Raw genomic sequence first — 22,936 nt, 5'->3', positions numbered from 1 at the left:
TAGAACTCTGGCAGACTGCTGGTGAGAAAGAATGAAGGAAACATATCTCATTGACCCAATCTGGGACAATCTGCACATTAAAATAAAAAATGATTCAGTAACAGACAATAATGCATTAAGTAAAACAGGAATCATGAGACATACATAAGACATACATACATACATATATAAGAAAGGAAAACACCTTACAAGAGAATGTCAACTAATAAATGTAGAAGGAATAATGGAATTAGAAAATCTACATTTAGCAAGCAGTATAGTAATAACTGATTAAAGCTAAGAATTGCTAACAGATACTAAAACTAGTGGGAGAAATTTTGATGAAGAACAGGAAATGTATATAAAATACTAAGTACAAAATATTTATTAACGCTACAATAAAGAAATAAGGAAGACATGATTTTAACCAAGTGAAAAATATTAAAGTTGTGTGCTTCCTACTTATAAAGCACAAAGAAGAACACAGAATCACTTCTGTGATATTCCTGAAAATATTATATAATCTGAATGTAATCATGAGGAAACAACAGACAAACCAAAACTAAGGGCTATTTACAAAGTAAGTTGCCTCTACTTTTCAAAATTGTCAAGACCAGAAAAGCCAAAGGAAGACTGAGGAATGGTTCCAGATTGAAAGAGACTAAAAACATAACACAAGTAAAAGCAACATGTGATTTTGGATTAGATCCTGAACCTGTACAGGACGTCATTTTTGGTTTTTTTTTTAATCTATTTATTTAGCTACATCGGGTCTTAGTTGCCCCACGCGGGCTTAGTTGCCCCACGGCAAGTGGGATCTTAGCTCCGCAACCAGGAATCAAACCCACGTCCCCTGCATTGGAAGGTGGATTCTTAACCACTGGGCCACCAGAGAAGTCTCCTGTATGTGACATCGTTGGGACAATCAGTGACATTTGAATGGGATCTGTGGGTGTTAATTTCCTGATTGATGACTGCCCTGTGGTTATGCAGGAGACTGCCCTTGCTTTTAGGAAACATTAAGAGGTAACAGTATCATGTCTGTAATTTATTCTCTAATGAATGACTCAGAAAAAAAAAGATTATTATTGTTCTGGTTATTATGCTGAGTAGCTAATTACCCCAAAATTTAGTGGCATAGGACAACCAGTTATTATGCTCATGGATTCTATGGGTCAGGGATTCAGCACACAGCGTGGGAGGCTTGTCTCTGCTTGGTGATGTCTGGGACCTCAGCTGGAAGACGTGGAGCCTGGGGGCTAAATCATCACTGTATTGTCTGGCGGTTGTTGCTGCTTGTTGGCTAAGCTGATGCTGGCGCTTCTGGTTAGAAAACCTATATGTGGCCTAACCACATAGCCTGGGCTTCCTCACGTAATGACAGCTGGGTTCTTAGGGTGTCTCAAGACAGATAACCAGGCAGAAGGTGTATCCTTTTTATGACCCAATCTGAGAAGTCACCTAACCTCACTTGCGCCATACTCTCTCGGTTGCTGCAGACACACACCCATTCAGGTTCAGGAAGAGGGGATGTAGACCACACTTCCTGATGGGGGGTGGCCAGGTTCTAAAAGAGCATATGGAACATTGACAGATTGTCCATTTTTGGAAGGTATTATCTGCCATGCATGTACATAAAGAGAAAAAGAAAATGATAGTACAAATGTGACAGAATGTTAACCACTGGGAAAGCTGCATGAAAAGTACACAGGAATGCTTTGCACTACTCATAACTTTCTATAGGTCTGAAATTATTATTTTTTGAAAGATAGAAAATAAGTAATAAAAATGTATTTCATTGGGCTAATAATGTTAAACTATGAATTTAAAACGGGCTTGGCGGCTGGACCGGGGGCCTCGTAGCTGACGTGGTGTTTGTGATTGGGGGCACAGCCAACCTGGGGCCCTACTTCGAGGGGCTCCGCAAGCACTACCTGCTCCTGGCCATCAAGTATTTGAATGGTGGTCCTGCTGCCGAGACGGACTTCGGGCGAGACTATGGGGGGACGCAGTACAGCCTCGTGGAGTTCAACACAGTGGACTGCGCTCCCGAGTCCTACATACAATATCACGCACCCACCAGCAGCGCCTATGGGCTTGTCATCTGGCTCGACGGCATGAAGTTCATGACGGGGGGCGCCGGGCGAGAGTTGCAGCCTCATGGCTGAAGGCCTCAGCAGGGCCCTGCAGCTGTTCGGTGACTTCAAGAAGATGCCGGAGCAGATTGGCCAGACACACCGACTCTGCCTCCTTATCTGTAACTCACCCCGCTACCTGCTGCGTGCTGTCGAGAGCACCGCATACTCTGGGTGCACAACGGAGACCCTCGTGCAGAAGGCTGGGGACTGAGGAACCTTCTCCACCGTGTTGCCCTGGAAGCTGCCTGACCTGCAGCTTCTGGTCGAGACGGCGGCTCCTCCCGCCAGGCTGGAGCCACTGCAGCCACCAACGGACGTGAGTCAGGACCCGAGGCACATGGTGCTGGTGCGGGGGCTTGTGCTGCCCGTCGGGGGTGGCTCGGCCCCAGGCCCCCTCCAGCCAAAGCAGCCCGTGCCCCTGCCTCTAGATCCACCCTCGGGCGCCCCGCTCTCGGCAGCCCCCCAGCAGCCTCTGCCCCCTGTCCCCCCCCCACCCCCACCCAGTACCAGAGCTCAGGTGGCTGCCCAGAGCGCAGTGCAGGCCACCAAGAACCAGAAGAAGGCTGGGCTGGGCCCTCGCTGCGCCCATCAACCCTCTTCAGCAAGCCGCTCCAGGAGTGGGTACCCCCCTGCAGCCAGGCCCGGGCCCCCCAGTGCCCCCAAGCCACCTCCCCCTTCCCAGCCCAGCCTGGTCTCCCCTGTGGCCCCTGGCCCAGTCCTGGCCACCCCCCTGCACAGCCCGGGGCACTGCTCAGGGCCGGCACTCTTCTCCGGCCCAGCTCGGGGCCCCGGCCCTTGGCGGGCAGCGGTCAGTCTCCAACAAACTCCTGGCCTGGAGCGGGGTCCTCGAGTGGCAGCAGAAGCCCAAACCGGCCTCTGCGGTGCCAGCACCAAGCTGACTCGGTCACTGCCTTCTCGGGTCTGCCTGAGCCACGGCGAGAACCCGAACACAGGACAGCGCTGATCGCGCAGCTCACAGCCCAGCAGCTGCTGGCCACGCTGCGCCCTTGGCTCTGGAGCTCAGGGATGGTCCATTCCCACTTCACCGACAAGGACCTGGACTCCCTCAGAGGTCTCTACCGCATCCTGGGCAGCGGCTTCGCTGGCCGCGTGCACGTCCCCGCCCGGCCCCCTGCGAGGTGCGTGTGCTCACGTTCCCGCACTCATTCAGGAAGGTCTTCATAGGCCTCATCCCCTGAGACCAGAGAGACTTTGTCAACGGCGTCCGGCAGGTCCTCACCAACCACAAGCCACTCCAGCAGCAGACGCTGCAGCAGCAGTTCCGGCCGCCGCAGCCCCAGCCTCAGGGGACCGTGGGAGCCTCTGCAGCCACAGGGCAGCCCCAGCCCCGGGGTGCTGCCCAGGCCCCCCCCCAGGCGCCCCACAAGGCCCTCCTGGAGCAGCCCCCCGCCCGCCCCCTCCCGCACCCATCCATCGGCCCCAGAACCCTGGGGCCAACCCCCAACTGCGGGGGCCTCCCCTTCAACCCGCCACCGCCCTAGACTGGGGTCCCCCCACCTCAGGCCTCTGTCCACCACCTCCAGCCACCAGGGGCCCCTGCACTGCTGTCCCCACCGCACCAGGGGCCCCTGGGCCTGCACGTGCCTCCCCTCCAGTCCTGGCCTGCGCAGCTTCCCCCCAGGGCTCCACTGCCAGGTCAGAGGCTGCTCAGCAGGGTGGCCTGGGGCCCGGCCCCCCAGCCAGGCCGGCAGCCCAGCGTCAGGGAGGATGACATCCTCAGGGACCTCATCTGAACCCCCGACACCCAATAAAGTTCCTTTTAACACACACATACACACAAACAGCCTTGGTTAGGAAATAAAATAATTAAGAATTATTTAAATAGTATTATAACTATCAATAATTACTAATGTTTTGAAAAGTTTTTAAATCATTACATTTTCTCAAACTGCAATTAAAATACCACATGCTGTAATAGGGTCCTACTGCCCGTGACTAGGACGCCGAAGATGTCACATGACCTTCACCACACCTGTGTTCTCAGCATCCATCCTGCAATACACTCTGCTGAGTGAGACCATCATGCACTTGCAGGTGACAGCAAGGTCAAATTTCTATGAAAGTTTCTAAATGCTTACACAGTTTCAGAACCTACCTCGTCATGGACCACAGTGTGCGGACCACACATGGAGTAGCAACTGTATTTCTGGTGCTTTTGTTGAAGTGGCTCAGCCTGTATCCCAATACTACCGTTTTTGAATACTCTATATTTCCTCATCTGATTTGAAATGTCATCTTATCATAAACCAAGTTCTCGTATATAGTTGGTCTTTTTCTAGGTCTCATATTTTATTCCATTAGCCTTCACTAGTGTCACATAGTTTTAATTACTGTAATATTTCCTTCTGAAAAGTTTCATAATCTTCCTCTTATAGGGCTATTCATTTCTTATTTAATTCATATTATTCCTGGATATTTGAGAAGGTGCTAGCAAATACTGAAAGCGTGAATGAATATGTCATCAAGGTCCAGCTCAAGCCTGAACTGAGACAATCATAGAATTCGGACTGGAGGATGCAAGGTCCCTGGCAGAAGTGGGTCATGTCAGAGTCCAAGGAGTCTCTTAGGATACACTCATCATAGGGAAAAAAAGAGAGGTGTGTAAGTTTGGGTCTGTGATGAAACCTTATCATCAAAGGGAAGGAGTACATTAAAATGTCTAAGTCCTAAAGAAAGAGAGTGTAGTGAGTAAAAATGAAAACATCTGTTTATGTATATTAGACCTCTGGGAGAAGCAGATTCTCAACTGTATATATGTAAGTAAGAAAGCAAGAGCCAGGGGAATTAAGTTCCCACATCCTGCAAGCTGCTTGGTGCTGCCAAAAAAAAAAGCAAGAGCCAGGACATTTTTGAAATAAAAAAAAAAAATGAACATTGGATTGTCCTACTAAATATTGCAACATATTATTGAAATCACAAAAATTAAAATAGTTTAGTATTGAGACATGAATGAATAAACAGAACAGAATAGAAAGTCCAGACATTAACCAAAATAATATATGGGAATTTAGTATGTGATAAAGGTAAATCTCATATCAGTAAATGGTATGCAGACAACTAAGAAGAGATTTGGAAAGGGAAAAGTTGTACAAAAAGCTCACACTGTACACCAGATTAAATTCCAAATGGATCAAATATTTACATGTAAAAAAATAAAAATATAAAAGAAAACATGGGTAAATTCTTTAAACACTTTAGAGCAGGGAAGATTTTTTTCCTAAGGAAAACTCAAGATTCAGAAGCCATAAAAGAAAAGATTGATAAATTGACTACATAAATATTTTAAACTCTTCAATTAAAATTATAAAAATCAAAGTCAAAAGAAAAATGGGCATTTGGGGGGAAAAAATAGAAACTTTTTCCACAGGAAAAAAGGTAAAAGAACATAGAATTCAGTAAGTAAAAGCTAATAGCCCAATAGAAAAATGGACATAATTAGATAGTTTATAGAAATATGAGTGGCTCTTAACCCATAAAAATATGTTTAATCTCACTTATAGTAAAGGAAATATGAATTTAAACTATACTGAATGCCATGTTCAACCTATGACTAACAAAAATCCATGTTTGACAGCACATTCTTTTAGCAAGAATGTGGGAAACCAGTATGTTCACAAATTGCTGGTGGAAATGCAAACAGATTCAACTCTCGTGATCATCAATCAGAAATATCACAATTATAAATGTATTCACCCATTGCCTCAGCACTTCCACTTCTGGAAATTTACCCTACAGATATAACTACATTCTTTTTTTTTTTTTTTGGCTGCGTGTCTTGTGGGATCTTAGTTTCCGGACCAGGGATCAAAGCCTGCCCGGAGTGAAAGCTCCAAATCCTAACCACTGGACTGCCAGGGAATTCCCTACACTTTTATGAAATTACATACGTACAAAATTATTCATTGCAAGATTGTTTGTAATAGCAAAAGACTGAAAATAACTCAAGTGTCCATCAGTAGAGTATGGTAAATAACTTATGGTAACTTATAATGGAATATTGTGTGGCATTTTTCACAAAAGTTGCTATGTACTGCTTCAGAAAATCTCTGATATGTTAAGTGAAAAAAAAAGCAAGGTACATGTATTAGTTCACTGGGGTTACCATGCCAAAGTACCAGAAACTAGGTAGCTTATAACAATGGAAATTTATTGTCTAACAGTTTTGGAGGCTAGAAGTCCAAAATCAAGATGGCAGGGCCATGCTCCTTCTAAAGCCCCAAGGAGAGGATCCTTCCTTGCCTCTTCTAACTTCTGTTGGTGGCCAGCATCCTTGGCATTCCTTGGCTTGCAGCTGCTTCATTTCAGTCTCTGCCTCTGTTATCACATGACCTTCTCTCTATGTGTCTGTGTTCAAATTGCCCTCTTTCTATAAGGACACCAGTCATATTAGATTAGGGTCCACCCTAATGACCTCATCTTAACTTGATTACATCTTCCAACACTCTATGTCCAAATAAGGTCCCATTCATAGGTACTGGAGGTTAGGGCTTCAACATACCTTTTGGGGGGACGCAGTTCACCCTGTAATAGTGCAGAATAGTATTTGTATGCTGCCTTTTGTGTAAGAAAAGGAGATAAAAGTACATTATTAGTATTGATAGAGAATCTGTAGAATACATAAGAAAATAATATGAGTTTTTATCCTGGGAAGGGAATAGGACAGATGTAGGCAAGAATGGGAGGCAAATTAAAACATGCACCAATTTTGAGTATTCATTGGGGAAAAAAAGATTCCCTTAACCTTGTTGCTTGGAATCCTTTCCTTCAAGAGGTCCAGGTTCAAGGATGTAGGATTGCCTTGCCTTTTCTATAGGTCCAATCACCCTATTTCATTCTTCAGTGATTAATACCTTCATAATCATTATATTGGAATTGCTATTAATGTTCAATGTTAGAATTAATCTACAGACAAAGCATAAGGAAGACTTAATTATAATTTCAGAAAAATAATCCTTGACAACGAAAACTAATGATATCACTGACAAACCCAGCATAAAGGAGTAGGAGGGAAAATGGAGGAAAACATAGGTACAGCAACTGTTGCATCTTCTATATGGGCAATAAGTAAACAGTGAAAGTAAAAAGTAAAAAGTCAAAGTCAGGGTCTTCCCTGGTAGCGCAGTGGTTAAGAATCCGCCTGCCAATGCAGGGGACATGGGTTCAAGCCCTGGTCCGGGAAGACCCCACATGCCGCAGAGCAACTAAGCCTGTGTGCCACAACTACTTAAGCCTGAGCACCTAGAGCCCGTGCTCCGCAACAAGAGAAGCCACCGCAGTGAGAAGCCCACACACCACGCAGCAACGAAGACCCAATGCACCCAAAAATAAATAAATTTTAAAAATAAATAAAATAAAAGTCAAAGTCAGTTAATATATAACTAAATTGGAGGGGTGAGGGAGTGTTGAGAGGCAAGAGAAGGGAGGTGAGAGTGTTAAATTCAGGGAGTCAATAGACATTTTTAAAGTTGATAAATCAAAAAATAGAAATATATAAGCATGTTATTTAGAGTTCGGTAGCAAACAAGCAGATGAAATAATAATAGGAACAGTTAAAATTATCTGGGGGTGTTATTTTACTTTTTATTTTTACTATTTATTATTATTTTTTATTATGTGTCTCAGGTAGAACAATGATCCTCAAAATGTTCATTTCCTAATCCTTGGAACCTGTGAGTGGTGACCTTAATGGCAAAAGTGACTTTGCAGATATGATTAAGTTAAGGTTCTTGAGAGGGGGCCATTATCCTCCTTAATCAGGATGAGCGCAATGTAATCACAAGGGTCCTTGTAAGAGGGAGGCAGAGGGTAAGAGGCAGAGAGGAGATACGATGCTGGAAGCACAGGTTGGAGTGATGCACTTTGAAGATGGGGGAAGGGGCCAGGAGCCAAGGAATGCAGGTGGCTTCTAGAAGCTGGGAAATGCAGGGAAACGGATTCTCCCCTACAGCTCCAGAAGGAACACAGTTTTCCCAATACCTTGATTTAACCCTTAAGATTCATTTTGAACTTCTGACCTGCAGAACTGGAAGATAATAGAGATGTGTTGTCTTAAGCCACTAAAATTTGAGGTAATTTGTTGCAGCATCGACAGGAAATGAATACACGATGCATGTATTACTTGTACAGTAAGTCCCCTACATACGAACCTTCAAGTTGCAAACTTGCATTCACATGTCCAATCACGTAAGTTAGTTTACGTGTTTGGCATACATTGTCACGTGTGTGCATCCTCTACGACAGGTTGTGCTTTTGTGTACTTTCCTGTACAGTACTGTATAGAGTACAGTAGTACAGTATCTTTATTTCAAGCTAGATCTGCAAGAGGACGACTTCACTGAACTCCTTGCTGTGCAACATGAGGAGCTTACTAATGAAGAACTGACGGAATTGGAGGCCCAGAGAAAGGACAAAGAGAGACAAGAAGAAGAAGAAGTAACCGAAGAACTGAAAAGATTCCCAACTCAGGAAATGGCAAGGGGATTTTCTTTATTTGAGGAAGCACTGCTGGTTTTTAAGGCACAGGACTTAGAATGTGTACCACAAACATAGAACGGTACACGAAGGCTGCAGCAGCCGTGCAGAATGCAATCCAGTGCTACTGTGTCATCTATGATGAGAAGAAAAGAGCTACTACCCAGACATCACCAGATCGTTTTTTCAAGAGGGTAGATAGAATCGAATCCAGCAAGGAACCAGAGGCTGTGCCATCAACGTCAGGCGTGAGTGACATTGCAGCTTGCCCTCCGTCTCCTATTGCTGACGATCCTTCAGCTCTACCATCTCCCACCTCCCCTCCCTCCTCCAGTCAGTGGCTCTTCTTGCCTGTTCACTCGATGCCAGCCCCTGTGTGACAGCTGTTGTACTGTACTACTGTACTTTTCAAGGTACAGTACTGTAAGGTTAAATATGTTTTCTTTATTTTTTCTGTGTGTTTTTCTATGTACTATTTGTGTGGAGAGTATTATAAACCTATTACAGTATGGTACTATATAGCTGATTTTGTTAGTTGGGTACCTAGGCTAACTTTGTTGGACTTACAAACAAACTGGACTTACGAACGTGCTCTCAGAACGGAACTCGTTTGTATGTAGGGGACTTACTGCACTACTTTTAAAAATTAAAAGAAATGGAAACAATCACATACAAGGCTGTCAGTGGAGAAAATGTGAGAAATGGAATCAAGTCCCACCCTTTTTCCTTGGGGAAGGTAGGGAAAGCCATGTTCTCATATTGTATGTATTAGTTTGGGAAGTTTACCTAGGCCAGGAAAACTGTGGAAGATCCATTTTCATGGAAGCCCAAATACTGGATTATCAGACACTGTTCTGCCCCTAAACACTCAACCTGGAAGAAGTTTTCTGCCATCCTACCCATCTGCAGCTGACCCAGAAGGCTAGCACAGAGAACAAGCCTAGGTAGGGCCATGCATAAGAACAAAGCTAGGCCCTGTTAGAGGGTGATGGAGGGATGCCCCCACCTGCCCTGCTCATGGCCATTTGTTTGGAAGTCAGTGTGGCCAGCGGTCAGAAGGTTTGGTACGAGATCACAGGACAGTGCCTAGGAGAGATGGAGCGTAGGCTGTTTCAACCAGGCAGGTAGGAGGCCTCCCTTCTTTTACCAGGGTTCCACTCCACTCTACCATTCCTCTGGGTGGTCTTCCCCCCACCCCCAATGCCAGGACTTTACACTTTAGAAGAAGTACCTAACAGGATGACTTCTAAGCACATCACTAACTTACACTGATATGGTGATTTGGAAAGCACCACAACTCTTCGACTTACTGGTGTTCATTCAGAAAGGGACTCCTCACTCCCAACCCCCATTTTTTTTGCACAATTTTTTTTTTTGGCCTTGCCGCGTGGCTTATGGGATCTTAGTTCCCCGACCAGGGATAGAACCCAGGCCCTTGGCAGGGAAATTGCGGAGTCCTAACCACTGGAGCGCCAGGGAAGTCCCACCAACCCCAACTTTTATCACAATGGTGTGTAAGATTTAAAACTACCAGAGATGGCCTTGGTCATCCTAGTTCAGGAAATCCTGTTGGTAGAACTCAAGTGAAATAAGATCTTTCTCCCACTGAAGAACAGGAAAAGAAGGTGGTGACAGGGCAGGTGACAAGCCCAACTGGCAACTTTGAAATGTGGTTGGAGTAGGGGCCAGAGACTTAAAGTGTGCATTACAGCTGCATTTTGAAAATTTCTCCATCAAAACACTTAACACCACTTGAAAGGATCTGCATTTCTCCAAGGCCCTTAAGTGTTGATGTTTTTCCTGCACCTGCTAAGTCACTCCTGAAACCGACACTCTTGTTTCCAGCTAATGGAATTGTTCTATTAAAAACTGGAATGAGTAGACTTTGCACTGCTTTAGTTCATGGAAGAAATATTCATTCTTAGGAGTAAAAAAAAATCCCACTTGGTAAGTCAGTACCAAGACAAGAATAATGTTTAGTCAAAGTGACACGTACAGGAAAGAAAAGTACTCGATCTAGGGACAAGAAGTTCTCCTTTAAGGAACTGTTCATGTATGGTTGATCCAGGGTATATTACAGCAAGATGAAAGGATGCTGAGAGATCATTATAAATCCATGATTGAGCCCATTCCTCCAGTGAAGAAATTGACATCGAGTAAAGCTCAGTGACTGGCCCAAGGCCTATTAGATAGTAAGTGGCAGAGCCAGGAATTGAAAGCAGATGTCCTCCAACACTCCAAGCCCAGTGTTTCCTCCTTTACCAAGCTGCCTACCTGTTAGAAACCTTGTGCGCGCCTGTCGTCTTACTCGTGTATCATGTGATTCATCCTGAAAGTGGTCTATGTCACTTCTGCTCACGTTTATTAGCCAAAGCAAATCACATATCAACGAGGCAGGGAGGATGGATGGCCCTCTTCCTGGGAGAGCAGTGAATAAAAATGGAAACAATAATACAGTCTGTACCACCACCTTCCTCAGTCCTTTGAACCCAGCAGCGGTAGCAGCTGTTGATAATCTCTAGGTTAGTTCATTGTCCTTCCTCTGTGGGGCTCTTCCATTCCCTGTGTAACCAGTACCTGGGATTGGCAGCTCTGTTTAAATATTCAAGTGATTTCTGCGTCTTAGTTAAGCCAGCTGTCTCTACCACATTAACATATGAACTCTTTCTATGTTTTAGGATGTGCTAGGCACAGATCACCACGTGTGGTGTGGATTTTTTAAAGTAGTACTATGTGCAAGAATACTAAGTGAGTAATAATTATGATCACGGTCAGCCTGAATCAGTTGGGAGTTGGCTCCACTCTGAGTGACAGAAAATCCAAAGCAACAGTGACATAAACAAGAAAGAACTTTACTTCACTTGTCCGTAAACCATGCCTCAAAGGGTCCGATCTGATAAGTCCATAATCATCAGGGGACCAGGATCATTGCTTGCCTTCTCCTTCATGCTACCAGATGGATTGAAGCAATGACAAAGTGTTTTGGAACTCGGCAGTTCAAATGGCTGCCTCCTGCAATCCCCTCCCCCAATTGCTTTGAGAAAGGTTACTTGCCTGTGTTAACTTTTTTGCTTAAAAAATGTGTAGGTTGATACAATTTCAATTGGCCAGAACTCAACACCTAACCGTAGCTAGCCACAACGCAGGCTGAGAAATATTCATCTTTATTCTAGGCTGCTACGCGTCCAGCTAAAAATTGGAAGTTCTGTTATTAAAGGATTATGGAGAATGGATACCCAGGGAAAAGTAGCAATCTCTGACACACCCACAAACGTTTTCACTAGTTGATAAATCTTGAGTAACTATTTCTGTATTCAAAGTAACTGTAAACCCCGAGGAGGACGCAGGCATTTTTTTCCATTGTGGAGAAGAGAGAATTTACTTTTCAGAACTCTGAAGGGGATCTGATAAAGAAACTTGCTCTCCTCGGAGTTAGAAAGAGAAAAGAAGCAGCTAATAGACACCAAGTTGAAACAGAAATTGGCAAGAAATGCTATTATACTGATATTAAAACAAACATAGTCAATGTTTATATAACACTTTTTAAAATTGTTACAATCGCGCTCATTAAATCCTCACCAAAAAATTGTCGTTTGTATTACCATCCTCATTTGAAAAGAGAGCTGAAATTTAAAGAATTTAAATGATTTACCCAAGTTTAAAAGCAATGGACTAAAATTAGTGTCCTTAAGGTCTAGACTTCAGAATCTATGCTCTTTCTTCCCCTCCAGCATGCCTCCTTTCGTGGAATTTGACAAAGCACATATGTCTCCAGGCTGGATGTACATGGTGATGACTCACAAAAATCTCTGAGAGATATATATACAAGGACACTGGAGATCTGAGCTACGTCATAGTTGGATCATTGAAGAAAAGACCTAGCCCTTTGTTACAAGATTGCCTTTCTATAAACCAAAGAGGGCATGATGAAAGGTACATTATTTTTTCTAAGTGAGATTTACAGGCAGTGAAGCATGGAAGCATAGAATCTCCCACGTGCTCTGTTTCCTGAGACATTTAGCTTCTGACCATCCTTCTGCCTCGGTTTCCATCAACACTCCCTAGACTGCTGGGACACAGAAAGACAAACACTGTGTGATTCCACTCTTAGGACATATGTAAAGTAGTCAAAGCCACAGAAACAGAAAGTAGAAAGGTGGTTACCAAGGGCTGGAGGGAGGAGGGAGGAGGAATTTGTTTTAATGGGTAGACAGTTTCAGTTTTGCAAGATGAGAAAGTTCAAGAGATCTGTTGCACAACAGCCTAAATAAACTTCATGAGACTGAACTGGACTTTTAAAATGATTAAGATGGTAAATTTCATGTGTGTGTGTGTTTTTTTAACGGAGATACAGTTGATGTACAATGTTATATTAGTTTCAGTTGTACAACATAGTGATTCAAAATTTTTTAGATTATACTCCATTTAAAGTTATTATAAAATATTGGCTATATTCTCTGTGCTGCGCAATACATCCTTGTAACTTATTTCTTTCATACAGAGTAGTTTGTACCTCTTAATCGCTTACCCCCGTCTTGCTCCTCCCCCTGCTTTCCTCTCCCTACTGGTAACCACTAGTTTGTCCTCTATATCTGTGGGTCTGTAAATTTTATGTGTTTTTACACACACACACACACACGTAAGAAGCAAAATTCTCCAGGTGAAAAGTAAGATTCTGGTCGAGGAATCAGTTACACAGCTTTGAGATGCCAATCTAAATTGTAACTAGGTAACTAAGCCATAGCTTTTGGGTACACCACGCTTGATCAGATTGGAACTGTGCTACTGAGGTTTTCAACTCTTTACGGGTGGATTGAATTAAATGCTGCCATTGCCAAATCTGCAGAGGAGAGGAGGTGGGTTGAGGCAGATCCTTGGTTACTCACAGTACACAGCTAGCTCAGTCCTTCTCACACAAAGACAGTGGATAAATCTTTATTCAATTCTTTACAGCTGAACTTTATGACAAATTGTATTCCAAAGTGGCTCTAGTAGTACCAGAGACATTGATGTAGACTTTGAACATTGTTTCAGGTAAAGTGGAAATGGATAAAAGCAATATTTCTAGTTAATATATTTTTAGATAATGCGATTTTAAATGTGTGAGTTAAAATGTAATAAATATTAATGAAGTTATTTACAAAACCGAAACAGACTCACAGACGTAGAAAACAACCTTATGATTACCTAACGGGAAAGGAGAGGGGAAGGGATAAATTAGATAAACAACAAGGTCCTACTGTACAGCACAGGGCACTATATTCAGTATCTTGTAATAAACTCTAATGGAAAAGAAAAAATGTAATAAATATTAAAAATAGATGTTTTACTATTTTATCTATTTTGAAAAGTTTATATATTCAGAATTATAGGGGAGTTTGTTTTTTTTTTTTTAAGGAGAACCCTAATAGTATCTGGTGTTGACTCTCCTGATTTCAGAGATGTTCTCCTAAGAAACAACACACACTGTCATGGAGTCCCCAGCGCTTGCCTCTAATCAGCCTGGACTCTGCATCACTCCAGCTGTTTGTGCTGCTTGTGGGTATGTGCTGGGACTGGATCTCCAACTTCTACTCTTGCAGTAACTGGCTCCTGGGTACAGTCTTCTGATTTTGCTTCTTTCCTCTCACGGGATTTGCTACCCGGCCGGTGTCTCCCTCCACTTTTCCCCTCTGCTTACTGGACGCCATCTACTGCTATACTTTTCCATTTGCTTCATCCCTCTCTGCTTTATGTTTTTAAAACTTGGACACAAAATACATTATATTTAGCCACAAACGCTGGGATTTGTTAGAAGATAGTGTTAAGTGCTCTTAGCAGCTGCATACAATAACCAAAGAAGGTTTGATAATAATAAGCCGTATGTACAGAATAAGGACCAAAAGCCATGCTTGTCCTCCTGATAGAAGTGCAATGGTTGTGGAATCCTCAGTCTAAGGGGCTCCTTTCAGGGAAAATCTGACCCATCTTCCTATAGCTAAACTGTGGTACTCTGAAAATGTACAAGTTATTAGTGTCAGACAGCAAATTTGCACAAAGTCATACAAAGGTCTGAAACTTGATAAGTATTTTTTTATTAAAGTGGAAAAGACCCTCTTCTTTGCTCTAGTCATGTTTTATAATAATTCATTTCTCTGTATGAACCCTTTTGAAGTTGGTAAACCAAGGCTGAAGTGATGGAAACATATTCTGAAAGATCTCCCAAAAGGGAGCTCCCAATACAAAGCAACATAGGATAAAAAGGCAGAATAACGACCTTAAGGTTAGCTTCTGATCAGATAGTCTAAGTTCCAACTTTGGCTCTGCCACTCACCACATACCTGACCTTGGATAAGTTACTTAGTGACTCTCAAGCTCTATTTTGTTCACCTATATAATGGGGATAAAAATACTACTTACCTGGTAGAGTTACTACAACAAGTAAATGAGAGGGTGTATGTAAATCTCTTATCACAGTTATTCTTAGAGCTTAGTAAGATTTGGGTAACTGGTAATATTGAAAGCAACATAAAACCCCTGTTCCTGCCATGAGAGAGCAGGTTTTTAAAACATTCTGAATATTCAGAACAGATCAGCTATTGGGTAGCTGCAATTTATCCTTAAAACAGCAGGTGGCACTAGTACCATATTTATCTGGGACTACATGTCCCCCTGATTTTTTTTTTTTTTTTTAAGCATTCATTTTTGGCTTTCTTTTCCAGAAATAGGAGCATTTCCCCCTTGATCTTTTAATTTTTGTTATCCCTCTATGGTTTAGTAGGCTATTCAGTAGAATAGCAAAGTAAATTATTTCTATTTTTAGGTTTTTTTGGTTTTGTTTTGTTTTGTGTGGGTTTTTTTTGGCTGCATTGGGTCTTCATTGCAGTGCATGGGCTTCTCACTGTGGTGGCTTCTCTTGTTGCGGAGCACAGGCTCTACGCGCACGGGCTCAGTAGTTGTGGCGCACAGGCTTAGTTGCTCTGCAGCATGTGGCGTCTTCCTGGACCAGGGCTCGAACCTGTGTCCCCTGCACTGGCAAGCGGATTCTTAACCACTGCGCCACCAGGGAAGCCCTAGTATTTTTAATGCAGACACAAATTGCCGTGGTCTGATTTCATGAAATTTTTAAAATTTATTTTGAAGTTTTGCCCTCTTTCTAATTCATTCTCTAAGTTTGACTGTATTGTTTCCTATGGGCATTGAAATTAGAATATTTTACAACTGTGGTCTCCTTTAATCCTAAGAAAAGTTCAAGCCCCCTTTTCCAGAATACAATAGGATATACATTTATTAGAAGGAATGTTTGAAGAAAAGACTTTGAGCGTGGCAAAAGGAAAAGTACCAATGACTCTGAAATCATTTTTTTTTTAATAGTAACATTTTATTTTATTTTTTTATAAATGTATTTATTTACTTATTTATTTTTGGGTGTGTTGGGTCTTCGTTTCTGCACGAGGGCTTTCTCCAGTTGTGACGAGCGGGGGCCACTCTTCATCGCGGTGCGCGGGCCTCTCACCATCGCGGCCTCTCTTGTTGCGGAGCACAGGCTCCAGACGCACAGGCTCAGTAGTTGTGACTCACGGGCCTAGTTGCTCCGCGGCATGTGGGATCTTCCCAGACCAGGGCTCGAACCCGTGTCCCCTGCATTGGCAGGCAGATTCTCAACCACTGTGCCACCAGGGAAGCCCTGAAATCATTTTTAAATTGCTTGATGGATACGCTCATGGGTCATTCAGCAGCAGTGATCATTATATTTTCCAATTCAATTTGCATTGCTGTCACAATATCCTGGTGTATCTAATTTCCTATGCTGCTGCCATTGCAACCAACAGCAGGTCATTCTCTAGCCCAGCTAGGAAGCCACAAGTCTGACTTTATTTGGTTGCATCAGGCTTGAACTGTGACATGGCCCCGGGCTCCCTTGCATTACAGAGTTTAGAGACCCTCTAAGAGTTAACTCAGTCCCTCACAGCAAGATGCTCACTCAGAGCCAACTGAAGGCAAACACAGGCTCTGTGCAAACATATTCGTGCAACCACACCCCGGAGTCTCATTTGCAACCATTATTCTGTGGTCAGAGCACAAATGGTGGTATTAAGAAAGATCGACCACAAGGGCGGAGCTGTCAGCTCACACGGGGCTGGGAGGTGAGCTCTGAGGGTCCTGCTAATGCCTTTTAGGGGAACAGTGACACCAGCATTGGGGGAGGAATTCACAGTGACGTCCTGCAGCCCACTGAAAGGCTCATTCCCTCCAAGAGCATACACTAGTGACAAAATAACAGCAATTGGGTTGACCTATTTAAGCTTCTCTGTAACAAGTGGAATCACTTTAAACCTAAATTCTCTTCTGTGTTTAAAGACAGATAAGTTTAAGGAGAAAACTAAACTTTGTAGAAACTGAAATGTCACGTGTGTTATAGTCAAGTAGTAAATTTCATGAAATGGCCCTAATTTTTTTTTTTCTTTTTTTTTTTCTTTTGCCCATGAGGTCCCCTCACATGGACATCAAAACAAGAGAGAAGAGTTATGATAAAATTCAGATTTATTTGAAAATATTCACTGTTGATTCTGTTAGCCAGTTACGCTACTAGCAAATAATGACAATTTGGTCTCCTCAGTTCCTGTCTCACATTTCCCTGCGTTGGACAGAGCAGTCCTGAATACTAATCTAATGATGGTGTTTGAGGACTTAATTTCTTATTTCTGGTGAATGGGACTACATGACAACTTGCACTTCAGTGTGATGCAAGCTGCTGGTTTCCAATATATATTCTTCATCAAATTAAGGATGTATATCCTATTCTTAGTTGACTAAGAGTTTGGATCAAGAATGAATGTTAATTTTATCAAATACTTTTGCACATCTATCCGGATGATCATTTGGTTTTTCTCTGAGACCTTTTTTTTTTAAATTCTTATTGGAGTATAGTTGATTTACAATGTTGTGTTAGTTTCAGGTGTACAGCAAAGTGAATTGGTTATATATGTACATATATCTACTCTTTTTCAGATTCTTTCAGGGACTTCCCTGGTGGTCCAGTGGTAAAGAATCTGCCTTCCAATGCAGGGGATGTGGGTTCAATTCCCAGTCGGGGAACTAAGATCCCACGTGCCGTGGGGCAACTAAGCCCACGCGCCACAACTACTGAGCTCACACGCCTCCAGGAAAGAGCCCACGCGCCCTGGAGCCCGTGTGCCAAACTAGAGAGAGAAAACCCGCACGCCACAGCTAGAGAGAAGCCCACGCAGCACAACGATGAGCTCGCATGCCTCAAAAAATAAATAAATAAATAGAAGAAAATAAATAAATAGATTCTTTTCCCATATAGGCCATTACAGAGTATTGAGTAGAGTTCCCTGTGCTATACAGTAGGTCCTTATTAGTTATCTATTTAATATACAGTAGTGTGTATATGTCAATTCCAATCTCCCAATTTATCCCTCCCCACCATGAGACCTTTTTTTTTTTTTTTTAAACATCTTTATTGGAGTATAATTGCTTTACAATGGTGTGTTAGTTTCTGCTTTATAACAAAGTGAATCAGTTATACATATACATATATTCCCATATCTCTTCCTTCTTGCATCTCCCTCCCTCCCACCCTCCCTATCCCACCCCTCTAGGTGGTCACAAAGCACCGAGCTGATCTCCCTGTGCTATGGGGCTGCTTCCCACTAGCTATCTATTTTACATTTGGTAGTGTATATATGTCCATGCCACTCTCTCACCCTGTCACATCTTACCACTGCCCCTCCCCATATCCTCAAGTCCATGAGACCTTTTGATGAGATAAATTCTGTTGCTAAATTTCCCACTACTGAACCATCCTTCCACTTTTAGAATAAAACTTAAGTCATTCTGCATTGTTCTTTTCACTGAGCGCCTAATGAGATTCACTAATATTTTATTTTGCATCTCTATTTATAGCTGTTTTTGTACAAATATAAATTTGCATTTATATTTTTTCTTCTACATTTTAACGAGTTTTTCTGCCAGGGTTATGTTGTTTCATAAAATAAATTAGGAAGCATTACATCTTCTTCTATGGAATAGTTAATATTACATTCAAGTGATCTATTCTTTTAATATACAGAAGTATATGCCTTTCTATCTAGAGCTGGCACATTTTTTAGATGTAATATTTGGACCATATTTTCCACGCCTTCTATGCTGTTTGGTCAGCTCAGATTTTCTACTTCTTGGCTCAATTTTGTTCACCTACATTTTCCTAGTGAACTCTGTCTTTCATTGTGACTTTTACAGTTTATTAATTAAGAACTACACAGCAGGGCTTCCCTGGTGGCGCAGTGGTTGAGAATCTGCCTGCCAATGCAGGGGACACGGGTTCGAGCCCTGGTCTGGGAAGATCCCACATGCCACGGAGCAACTGGGCCCGTGAGCCACAACTACTGAGCCTGCGCGTCTGGAGCCTGTGCTCCGCAACAAGAGAGGCCGCGACAGTGAGAGGCCCGCGCACCGCGATGAAGAGTGGCCCCCGCTTGCCGCAACTAGAGAAAGTCCTTGCACAGAAACAAAGACCCAACACAGCCAAAAATAAATAAATAAATAAATTTAAAAAAAAAAAAAGAACTATACAGCATAGTCTCTTATAAATTTGCTTTTCTACATCTGTGGTCCTGTATCTTTTCATATTCCTGTGTGTAGAGTATTTACATTTTTCTTTTACTCTTGACTAGATTCACTCCAGATCTATTCATTTTATCAGTATACTTCTACTTTAAATGGCTTACATTAAGATCATTAAGTAAGATATATGGCCATTTAAATTTTCCTGTTGTTCACATTCTAGGTAAACAAGACTTTCCTATCTTCAAATAATACACCATTCCGAAGAATTCTAACATTTGTACCCAGACCATGAATTACAATGACAATTTTAAAAATAGGAAGTCAAGTGAGGTCTTTTTGGCAAATTACAGGAGAAATCAAAACACAGTTCTGGACTTCCCTGGTGGTGCAGTGGTTAATCCGCCTGCCAATGCAGGCGACACAGTTTCGAGCCCTGGTCTGGAAGATCCCACATGCCGCAGAGCAACTAAGCCCGTCCACCACAACTACTGAGCCCACGTGCCACAACTACTGAAGCCCGCATGCCTAGAGCCCGTGTTCTGCAACTAGAGAAGCTACTGCAATGAGAAGCCCGCGCACTGCAACGAAGCGTAGCCCCTGCTCACCACAACTAGAGAAAGCCCGCGTGCAGCAACGAAGACCCAACGCAGCCAAAAATAAAATAAATAAAATAAATAAATTTATTAAGAAAAACAAAACAAAACATAATTTCCAGGGCCAAGCTCTCTCTTGGCACTTGAAGTGTGGGCCGAGCCCTTAGTTAATAAGGACAGACTTTAACGGTCAGATCATTTCTAAATGGAGTTTGCCTCCAGAAAGAACATGAGTGAGTTTATTTCTCCTCCTAAGAGACTTTTTGCGTATGTGATATGAGTCGTTCGGAGAAACAAACCCTGAGGCATCATTTTATGGAGGCAAGGACTTGTTTAAATAAGAACAGTATGCCACAGTAACATGACTAAGAAACTGTCTAAGTCAGGAACCCCAGGGCGCTATCCTCCTGATCCAGCTGGGCCAGGTGATTGCTGCAAAGTATTTAAAGATAACTTGTTAATGTGAAAGAAGTGATTTCAGGAATATTGCCCAAATATGATGCAAAAGAATCCTGAGATGAAGCCATACCCTGTGATTGAAGGCTCTGCAAGAAAAACTACTTCCATAACGTTGCCTACAAGTTAACATTAAAGGTTTGTTGTTAAGCTATCATTCATGGGCTTTGCAAGCATGTATTTGCTTGATTCAAAGAATAACTTTCAAAATATCCAAATTTAAAATCTTACCATCCAAATGAACAATCCCTAAAACCTTGAGTCACTTTCATTGTGGCAGTAACAACTCTATGCTAAATGCAGATTCTCCCAAGAGGATAAAAAGATTTGACATTCTAAAACGTGAATTCTGAGGCCAAGGACCAGTAGAAGACAGCAACTAGCTGTCCCAATCTCAGTGAGCTAATGAACATAAAAGCAGTTAAAAATATTACCCATGTGTGTATCTGCAGGAAATGAAAACTGGATAGCGAAGAGATATGTGCACTTCACATATAGATTACAGCATTATACACCATAGCCAAAGTGTGGAAATTACCTAAGTGTCCATCAACAGATGGATAGATAAAGAAAATGTGGTATATATAGACGATGGAATATTATTCAGCCATGAGAAAGAAGGAAATCCTGCCATTTCTGACTGCATGGATGGGCCTTGAGGGCATTATGCTAAGTGAAATATGTCAGACAGAGAAGGACAAACACTATATGATCTCACTCATATGTGGAATCGTAAAAAAAAAAAAAAAGAACTCACAGAAACAGAGAGTAGAACGGTGGTTGCCAGGAGCTGGGGGATGTGGGAAATGGGGAGAAGTTGGTCAAAGGGTACAAACTTCCACTTATAAGATGAATAAGTTCTGGAGATCTAATGTACAATATAGTGACTACAGGTAACAATACTGTATTATATGTGTTATATACTTGAAAGTTGCTGAGAGTAAACCTTAAATGTTTTTACCACACACACACACACACACACACACGCACACACACACACAAATGGTAATCACGTGAAGTGATGGAGGTGTTAACTAATCTTATTGTGAGAATCATTTCACAATGTATATGTGCGTCAAATCATCACATTTTACACCTTATATGTACAATTACATGTCAATTATATCTCAGTAAGCTGAAAAAAAGATTACCTGTCTCGTGCTGGTTCTATAGTTTCAACACTCTCACTTCCCTGACAAGACCCCCTTCAAGTATTTCTGGAAAACCCCAGAATGTATCTCAGTCCTTACAATACTCTGGCCAGTTTTCTTTTATTTTCTCCTCTGACCTTTGCCAGGTGGTGTCACCAGTATCTACAAGGCCTTGCAAATCTTTTCACACATGTTTTCACATGTCCTTTTAGCACCATGACTTCAGCCAGGCGGCACTGTCATTTCTACTAGGACAGCTATGAGAACGCCTCCCTCCACTCTTTTTCCCCCCAAGCTTAATTGAGATATAATTAACACATAACATTGTATAAGTTTAAGGTATACAATATGTTGATTCAATACTTATATACTGCGAAATGATTACCACCACAGCTATAGCTAACACCTTCATCGCATCACATAATTAATTATCATACGCTTTTCTACCTAGTCTAGGTGAAAACATTTAAGATCTACTCTCTTAGCGACTTTCGAGTGTATAATATAGCATTGTTAACTATAGTCATCATGCCCGTACATGAGATCTTCAGAACTTACTCATTTTCTAGCTGCAAGTTCGTAACCTTTGACCAACATCTCCTCATTCCCCGACCCACCCCCACTTACTCCCTATCCCACCAGCTCCTGGCAACCACCATTCTACTCCCTGTTTCTATGAGTTTGTAGATCATACAGTATTTATCTTTCTGGCTGACTTATTTTACTTAGCATGGTGCCCTCAAGGTCCTCAATGTTTTTGCAAATGGCAGGATTTCCTTCTTTCTCATGGATGAATAATATTCCACTGTATGTATATACCACATCTTCTTTATCCATTCATCCCTCGATGGACACTTAGGTCATTTCCACATCTTGGCTACTGTGAATATGCTGCAATGAACCTGCCTCCCTCCCCTCTTAAGAAGTCTGCTTGTTCAATGGGTACCAAAGCAGTTGTTTATGTGCTACTGTCTTACAGAGATTTAGTTATTTTTTTTTATTCATAGTTTCCATCATTTAGAATAGAGTTCAGAGGGGCTAGGCCAGTAGACGATTCCCCAAAACAGATACTCAACTGTTCTCAGAAGTGCCCCATCCTCTGATTTCTAAGGCAACCTTTGCTACCTGGAGTTCTTCTCTTCCAATCACTTCTCTTCCAGAAGCTTCTCTCAAATCTTTATGTAACAGACTTCTGGTGGGTAAGTCCCACATCAGTGCCTCCTTCATTCCCCACTCCTTCTCCTGGAGGCCCCCTCCCCAACACCTCTCCCCCCCACCACACCCCACCCTCCCACCTTCCCATGCACTTCGAAGGGTGGCAGTCATAGCGTAGAGCAGGGGTTGGCAAACAATGGCCCTCAAACCAAATCCAGCTGACGACCACCTGTTTTTGTACAGCCTGCAAGAATGTTTTTTACGTTTTTAAATAATTGGAAAAAATCAAGAGAGGAATAATATTTCATGACATATGAAAATTACATGAAATTCAAATGCCAAGTCTACAAATAAAGTTTTATTGACACACAGCCACACTCATTTTTTAATGTATTGTCTA

The 22,936-nt window shown here is 42.4% G+C and overlaps 1 pseudogene; it reads left to right on the top strand.

Moving 5' to 3' along the window:
- The first annotated feature begins 1,817 nt into the window (after positions 1–1,817).
- LOC103008606 (mediator of RNA polymerase II transcription subunit 25-like) lies at positions 1,818–3,871 on the top strand (annotated as a pseudogene).
- The last annotated feature ends 19,065 nt before the right edge of the window (positions 3,872–22,936 follow it).

This window comes from Balaenoptera acutorostrata, chromosome 6, assembly GCF_949987535.1.
Source record: "Balaenoptera acutorostrata chromosome 6, mBalAcu1.1, whole genome shotgun sequence".
NCBI lineage: Eukaryota > Metazoa > Chordata > Mammalia > Artiodactyla > Balaenopteridae > Balaenoptera > Balaenoptera acutorostrata.
This window is presented reverse-complemented; position numbering and strand designations above follow the sequence as displayed.